Source organism: Dipodomys merriami, unplaced genomic scaffold (assembly GCF_024711535.1).
Source record: "Dipodomys merriami isolate MVZ:Mamm:240054 unplaced genomic scaffold, mDipMer1.0.p SCAF_23, whole genome shotgun sequence".
Lineage (NCBI taxonomy): Eukaryota > Metazoa > Chordata > Mammalia > Rodentia > Heteromyidae > Dipodomys > Dipodomys merriami.
In genome coordinates this window covers 8,190,792-8,199,164 of record NW_027203715.1, presented here as the reverse complement: position 1 = coordinate 8,199,164, position 8,373 = coordinate 8,190,792, and the positions used below count along the sequence as shown (strand labels likewise).

The 8,373-nt window shown below is 38.6% G+C and overlaps 1 non-coding gene across 1 annotated transcript; it reads left to right on the top strand.

Moving 5' to 3' along the window:
• Positions 1-4,122: 4,122 nt before the first annotated feature.
• LOC138835179 (U6 spliceosomal RNA) lies at positions 4,123-4,226 on the top strand. Its single transcript, XR_011374495.1, has one exon. It is a non-coding gene; the product is annotated as a U6 spliceosomal RNA (small nuclear RNA).
• The last annotated feature ends 4,147 nt before the right edge of the window (positions 4,227-8,373 follow it).

Genomic DNA, 8,373 nt, shown 5'->3' with positions numbered 1-8,373 from the left:
GTGCCCAAACAAACATAGGTACCATGGTTTCCTTTATTTGCATAAACTAGTATGCCTGATACAAGCAGAAAAGGTCAGATAAGTTGATGGTAGGCGAAATAAACTCCAAGATAAGGAATCAAATGGTTTTTCTTTCTTGCAATTGTTTCTAACATACTTATGAGATGATTTCTTTGTTGCTTTGTATGTCCTTCCCCCACGGTAAAACCCCTGCTTTCATTGTATTTGAGGTTGATATAATTTGTGGAGGGCTAAGGCAAAAACAAACTGTTTAAATAGGGATACAGCTGGACAAATTGCAACAATAAGATGTACAAGATGTTACATCAAAAAATCAACTTTACAACTTTGGCTGGGAGGTGGATTAGGAAGGAGGGTGATTTGAAGGGATTCGAAGGGGAAACAAAGGAGCAGGCAACAATGCTTGATAAGAAATATACTCATGAATGTTGAATGAAGACTGTGGAAATGAAGCTGGAGGTTGTCAATTTTTCGTATAGATAGCAGTTTAGTGTTCCAGTGAACAGTCTTAGCCTAGAGAATCACACCAAGTGTGCTATCACTGTACAGAGAGTTTGGCCAGAGAGTAAAAATTGAGTCAATGAGACAGACCTGAGCACTTGCTTGCAGCTGTGCCAAGGCGGTGGTGGTGGCGGCCATAGCCACACTACATAAACACAGAGAGTCCGGGACAAAGGCACCAGACCCAGAGAGCTAGTGGATTCTACTCAACACCAGCAGGAACTGACAAGGAGCAAATATCTTCATCCTGCAGATCACAGACTAAAGATGACCACGGAACCAACACTCCAGCGTGAGTAGAACCCTGACATCCTCACTCCTTCTCAGGAAGCAAAGGAGGGAAGTACACCTCTCTCCACCCCCAGCAGCAGAGATCTCCATTTTTGATACTGACAGAGGCCTGGCTGAGGAGCTAGCAACAACTCAGGCCTTGGAAGAAAACTGGAGTCATTTAGCAGGTCACAGGAACCTGACCTGACATTCCAGGCGTAGCTCCACCCAAGGGAAAGTCACCAAGCCCAAGCAGAGGATCATCGGCCCCTACAGGTGTGGCTTTCTTCTGGGTAAACAGAGCCAGAGGCTGCCCCTCCCTACAGCAGCCTAGAAAAACAATTGAAATTCAGTATACATAAACCCTGAGAATGGCTGTAGGCTGGGCTTTGTGAGTATATCAGAAGCTATCCCCTCAGGGAAAAGCTACTGTTTGTTGAAAGGCCTCAACTCTACCCAGAACCTAGCCTCATCACACCATCTCCAAACTAGAAGAAACAGCCATCTCCTTCTTTGCCATCTCCTTCTTTTGTGATAATCAAAGCAGATCTCTCTCCCACTGAACTAGCGAGGAGGAGGATCACAAAATCCTGGGTAAAGCAGAGCATTTTTCTGCCTGCTCAAACAAACTGACTTAAGTAACCAATCAAGACAGACCAGACAGTAACCACAAGCAGACCTGAGACTCCACAAAGAGATTCGTTAGGACACCAGGGAGATAAAAGATCTTCCCATGCACGCAGCCCCCCCCCCTCCCCAATCAAAGAACTCTTTTTTATACCTTTTTTTAATTTTTTTTTTTTGGTCCGGTCCTGGGGCCTGAACTCTGGGCCTGGGCGCTGTCCCTCAGCTCTTTAGCTCAAGGCTAGCACTCTACCACTTGAGCCACAGAGCCACTTCCGGCTTTTTTATTTTTGCTTATGTGGGGCTGAGGAATTGAACCCAGGGCCTCGAGCATGCAAGGCAAGTGCTCTACCACTGAGCCACCTTCCCAGCCCCACCTTTTTTAATTTTTAATTTTTAAAAATTTTAAAATTATATTTTAAAAATTGTTTTCTATTAATCTTTTTTGTCCTCGCATAATTTTTATTTTAGGTATGTGTGTGTGTGTGTGTGTGTGTGTGTGTGTGTGTGTGTGTGTGTGTGTGTGTGTCTGTGTGTGTGTGTGTCTGTGTGTCTGTGTGTGTCTGTGTGTCTGTGTGTGTCTGTGTGTGTTTTAATCTCTACTGAGTTTTTGGTCATTTTTTTCTTTTTTCTTTTTCTCTTCTTTTTTTTTCTTTTTCATTTTTTTCTTCCCTTTCTTCTTTTTGGGTGACTGAATTGCTGTTTTGCTCATCCTCAGATACATACCTGTCATCGATTATTAGACTTTATCTCCCCTGTGTACATATTTAACCCAGAAATTTATTACTCAATTCAAAACCTCTTAGGCTTAAATTCTTTAAAAGTAGTATTATCTCCTTCTACCTATATAATTTTAAGAACTTTTATTTTTTAGCTTTTCTTCTCTCAATATCACTTCTTTACCCTTTCATAATTTTTGTGTTTCACTTTTTATATTTAAATTTTTGTTTTTCCGTTTTCTCTTGTTTTTTTAAGTCTCTCAAATAATTCTGCCCAAGCTATTTCCCTCTCTGAAATTAGGACTTGGTCAAATACACTCTCTTTTTACCTACCACATCCCTCTAATCCTACTTTTCCCCACATTTCTCTCTAAACCTAATAACTTCTCGTTTGCAAAATTCTTCTTTTCTGTTCTTAACCCATTAGTACATAGTTGTTTGATGTTGAATAGATTGTATCTATTGAAGTATGGAGGTTCCTCTAATGACTTCACATTGAGCTCCCCCATGACCCAGCAATCCCAATTTTTGGCATTTACCCAAATGGTAACAAACAAGACTATACTAAAGCTACCAACATAACTGTTTATTGCAGCATTCTTTAAGAGAGCTATGATGTGGAACCAATCCAGATGCCCCTCCGCAGATGAATGGATTAAGAAAATGTGGTAAATATACACAATGGAATTAATTCTATGCCTCCATCAGAAAGGATGACATTGACCCATTTGTTAAGAACTGGAAATACTTGGAAAAAAGTATATTAAGTGAAGAAAGCCAGGCCCAAAGAAACATAGGTCCCATGGTTTCCCTTATTTGCAATAACTAGTGTATGTCTGAAACAAGCAGAAAAGGTCAGATAAGTTGATTTTACGTGAAATGAACCCCAATATAGATATTCATATTTTTTTCCTTCTTGTATTTGTTTCAAACATATTCATAAGATGATTGCTTTTTTGTGTTCTATGTCCCTCCCCCACGGTATAAGCCCGGCTTTCATTGTATTTGATACTGATATAGTTTGTGGATGGGAAGGGCAAAAGCAAATAGGGATACTGGTGGCTCCATTGCAGCAATGAGATGTACAAGTCGTTATGCTGAAATTCGAACTTTACAACTTCGGGCAGGTCGGGGAGGGGCTGGGGGGTGGTGGAAGATATGAAGGGAAGGGGAAACCAAGGAGGAAGCAATAATGCTTGATAAAAATGTACTCATTACCTTTCCTCTGTAATTGTAACAACTCTGTATGGTATTTTCATGATAAAAAATTTTTAAAAAGGATGTAAAATATTTTGATTTTAAAACATTATATATATATATGTATATGTATATATGTATATATATGAATATACATATATGTATATATATTCATTACCTTGCCCATGTAATAAAATCCCCTCTGTACGATATTTTCACAATAAATAAATTATCTGAAAAAAATGGTATCAGTCAATGGTGCATATAATTTTATTTTTCATTACAAACATAGAATGTAGTAAAAATTTTCTTAGCAATTACCCTGCACTAGGTTGTGGGCAGATTCTAATGGAAATAATATACTGTGTTTATGTAGAGAATTTGAGCATCCAAAATTTTAATATGCTTGTGGTCCTAAAACCAATACCTTGCTGATATTGTGTGACAAATACAACTTCCTATAAGTACAGAAGTTTTCCTTGTATCTTTTCAATTTATATTTTTATTGTAAAGTCCCTGTGCAGAGGGGTTACAGTTACGTAAGTAAGGTAATTAGTCCCTTTCTTATTGAGCATTGTTACCCCCTCCTTTGTCTTTCCCCTACCATTCCGCCCCTTCATACCTCCCCAACATGTCGCTCCACCCCCCCCATAGAGTGTCTTGTATATTTCATTGTTACAATGTGGCAACCTGTGTCCTTTCCTTGTATCTTCAATGAAGAAATGCTGGCTTGATTTATGCTGATTCTACTGTTGTAGACACACCTAAAATCACTCGCCAAGTTCAGGAGTACAAAATGAAATGCATAGCAGAAACATTGGAACATTTCAGAGAAGATTAGCGTGGCTCATGTACAAGGATGACAGACAAATTTCTGAAGCATTCCATACTTTTACAACAGATGCTGGAGGGGATGTGGCCACCAGGGAACCATACTGCATTCTTGGTGGGAGTACAAAACTTGTTCAACCACTTTGGAAAGTAGTATGGAGGTTCCTCAAAAAACTCCACATAGAGCTCCCCTATGACCCAGCAATCCCACTTTGGGACATTTACCCAAATGATCACAAAGAAGACCATACTAAAGCTACCAGCACAACTATGTTTATTGCTGCATTCTTTAAGATAGCTAATATATGGAACCAACCCCAATACCTTAGCAGATGAATGGATCAAGAAAATGTGATATATATACACAATGGAATTCTATGCCTCCATCAGAAAGAATAACGTTGCCCCATTTGTTAGTAACAGGAAAGTCTTGGAAAAACTTATATTAAGTGAAGTAAGCCACGTCCAAATTAACATTGGTCCCATGGTTTCCCTAATTTTCAATAACTAATATTTGTCTGGGTTAAGAAGAAAAGGTCAAAAGCTATCTGCATATGACCAGAAAGGATGATGTTAAGGGACATGAACCCCAAGATAGGGACACAAGTGGTTTTTTCTTTCTTGCTATTGTTTCTAACATATATATAATGTGCGATGTGATTTTTTTGTTTCTTTATATGTTCCTCTCTCCTGCTATAACTCCTGTTTTCACTGTATTTGAAGTTGGTGCGCCTACATCTTCTATATACGCTCCTCTAATTTGTGGAGGGGAAAGAAAGAAAACAAAATGCTTAAATAGGGGTACAGGTTGACACATTGTAACCATGAGATACACAAGACATTACGTTGAAAAATGAACTTTACAATTTAGGTGGGGTAATGGAGGAGGGTTGTGTACTTATGTAGCTGGGAGGGAAAGGATGGTAGGGGAAAAATAAAGGAGGAGGTAACAATTTTTTTTTTTACCTTGCTCATTACCTTGCTCACGCAAATGTGACTCCTCTGTAAATTATTTAGCTAATAACTAATATTATGAGGCAGACTGAAATGAGACTCCAGAGAAAGAGTCAGAAAGACTGATCAGAGAGACTAAAATTGGTCACACAAAGATTGGAAAATAGAATTCCTTGTAGAACATACAAATCATTGAAACCCTGCACATGTAAGGACAAGAGAGCAAAGTCCAGAAATGCACATTTTCTTAGAGGTCAGCTATTGAATTATCAATGGAAATATTTGTATTCTTAAATATTTGACCACATGTGAGAGAAGGCTGAAGAGAAATAAAATGCCATCACTCTGTTTGGACGTCCAATATCACACTAGGAAGTAATCAATCACTGATTTGTAATAAAAAGAGAAAACAATTATTCCAAATGAGGGTTTCATTTCTTTTCCTGTAACAGTTCTTGATTTAGATGCTAGCAATTACCATACAATTGATCCAGTACCACAGCTGAAATGATATTGACCACAGTATTCCCACATGAAGGAAAAGAGAAAATTAACAGATATCTGAAGAAATGACTTGAGGATGAAATGTTCTAATAGTGATATCTGAGGTTTTGACACAGGTGAAGAAGTGGATTTTCTTTTCTAAAAAATCCCCATTTTTAGCCTGGTGCCAGTGGCTTACATCTGTAATCCTAGCTACTCAGGAAGCTGAGATCTGAGGACTGCTATTCAAAGCCAGCCTGGGCAGGAAAGTCTGTGAGACTCTTATGTCCAGTTAACCACCAGAAAACCAGAAGTGGCATTGTGGCTCAAGAAGTAGAGCACTCACCATGAGTTGAAGAGCTCAGGGACAGTGTCCAAGCCCAGACTTCAAACCCCTCGACCAACAACAACAAAAAATCTCCCTTTTCTTGGATTGCCTACATCTTTTCCTATCATTCAACAAAGAAGCCATTTTATCACCCACTAAATTTAAGTCCTAACCTAGCTACTGCTAATAGAATGATTTGGTATCTTTTTTTTTTTTTTCTGTCCATCATGCGACTTGAACTCTGGGCTTGGGCTCTGTCGTTGTCATCTACAAGACAAGGCGAGTGTTCTCCTGCTTGAGCCACAGTGCCACGTCCGGTTTTCTAGCAGTTTATTTGAGATGAGAGGCTCACAGACATTCCTGCCAACGCTGGCTTTGAACAGTGATTCTCAGATCTTAGTCCCCTGAGTAGCTATGATTACTGGCCTGAGTCACCAGCACCCGGCATGTTTTGGTATCTTATGGCAAATGGTTCATATTTGGGGGAAAAAAAAACAACTATGGTAACATTTTTTCCAGTCCTTAAACTCTGGGCCTGGGCCTTGAACACGGTTATGCTGGTAGCTTTCATGTGAGCTTGTTGGATTACTGCCCATGAGGGGAATTACTGAGTCTTAAAAGAGATCTATGTTTAGTCTTTTCAGGAAACTCAGTACTGCATTCCACAATGGTTGAACAAGTTTAATTTCCCACCAACAGTGTAATAGAGTTCCCAATTGGCTACATCCATGCCAGCATTTACTATTGTTAGTTTCTTGATAAACGTCATTCTATCTGGGACGAGGAATAATCTGTCTTGTTTACTTGTAGATTTGTGGGCACCTTCTAGCTACTATGAATGAATCCATGAAACCTATATTGCTCAGAGTCTGCATTCCTTTCTCTTTTCTCTTAGTATCATTTTCCCCAACCTTTCATTTTCCTTAAGACTAGTGAAAAGTCATCTTTTCAGATGAGTGAATAGAATTCCATTATGTGTGTGTGTGTGTGTGTGTGTGTGTGTGTGTGTGTGTGTGTGTGTGTGTGTGTGTGTGTAAGATGAATATAGGCCCATGAGTTCATTTCTAAGTCTTCTGTTTCATCTGTAATTTAGTAGTTCCATACTAAAGTTGAATTGTTTTCTCTACTGAATTGAAGAATATTGTTGGGATTTTGATGAGTATTGCATTTTCAATTTTTGGGGGTCAGTATTGCAGTTTTTGCCATGTTAATTTTTTTTTCAGGCTTCATGATCATATGTATATTATGTTCAGAAAACACACATTGCAATTTTGAACAAACAGAAGGAAAAGTGTCTGGCCGTAGTTCCAGAAAATTTACCCTCTTAGGCTGCAGGAAGCCTGTCTCCCCCTAGGCCTTTTACTATTATTATTACTACTAATTATTATTATTATTATCTTTAAGTAGTTGTTCAAAGCAGTTTATGAATACAACACATCTTGATTAATGTCACTGCTTTTTAAACTAGAAATATTCTTTTTTATTTAGTTACAAGAGTTTTCAGATTCAATTCTTTTTAAGAATCTTAACAACTAGGTTATGAATAGCCTTTTATAATTACCAAGTCTATTTTTGTCCTTGGCCTAGGCAAGTTTGACATAAGTCATCCAGCCCCCACCTCATCATTAGAGAATGAATGATATTTCCAAATGCCTGAGAAGTTTAGCATGCTTTTATTTTCTTACTTTTTAAAATGGGACTTGAACCAAGGACCAGGGCATTCTCCCTTTGCTTCTTCACTCAAGACTATAATTCTAACACTGGAGTTACACCTCCACTTATGCTTTCTGGTGGTTAACCAGAAATAAGTTTCCTGAACTTTCCTGCCCCAGCTGGCTTCAAACTATGAGCCTCAGATCTCAGGCTTCTGAGTAGCTAAGATTATAGGCATGAACAACTGATGCTCAGCCTTTGTTTTTGTTTTTTTATTGTGATTAAGTGATTACATAATTTCCCAAATTTCAAACTATTGTGGGATCGTGATGCTCAGTTAAACTCACAAACACATTCTATCTTTCCTGGAGCAAATTGTCTATCATGGTCTATAACATTTATGAGTTCTATGAGCTTTGCAATACAGTTATTTCTTCCACATTGGGTGGTATGTACATTTCTTTTGTTTTGCATAGCATCAGCTGTTCCCTCTTTCTCATTTGTTCCCTTCCTCCCATTGCTGCCATTAAGTTGCTTAGTTCATTTTGGTCAATGTCCTGTGCAGCTAATTGGTCCCGTTGTTGTATGTTTTTCCCTGATTCACTCTAGTTCTGTGTTGTCTTCCTGGATCCCCTCCAGTGTACATATATATACCATACATGTGATCAGCAGCATGGAGTTATTTACTTGTGATTCAACCAGATGAGTGGAAGCTCTCTGTTTCTTAAGTCCTGTTAATTTTGTCATATCACTTAACATTTTGGATTTAATATCCACTTATCAGGGAGACCA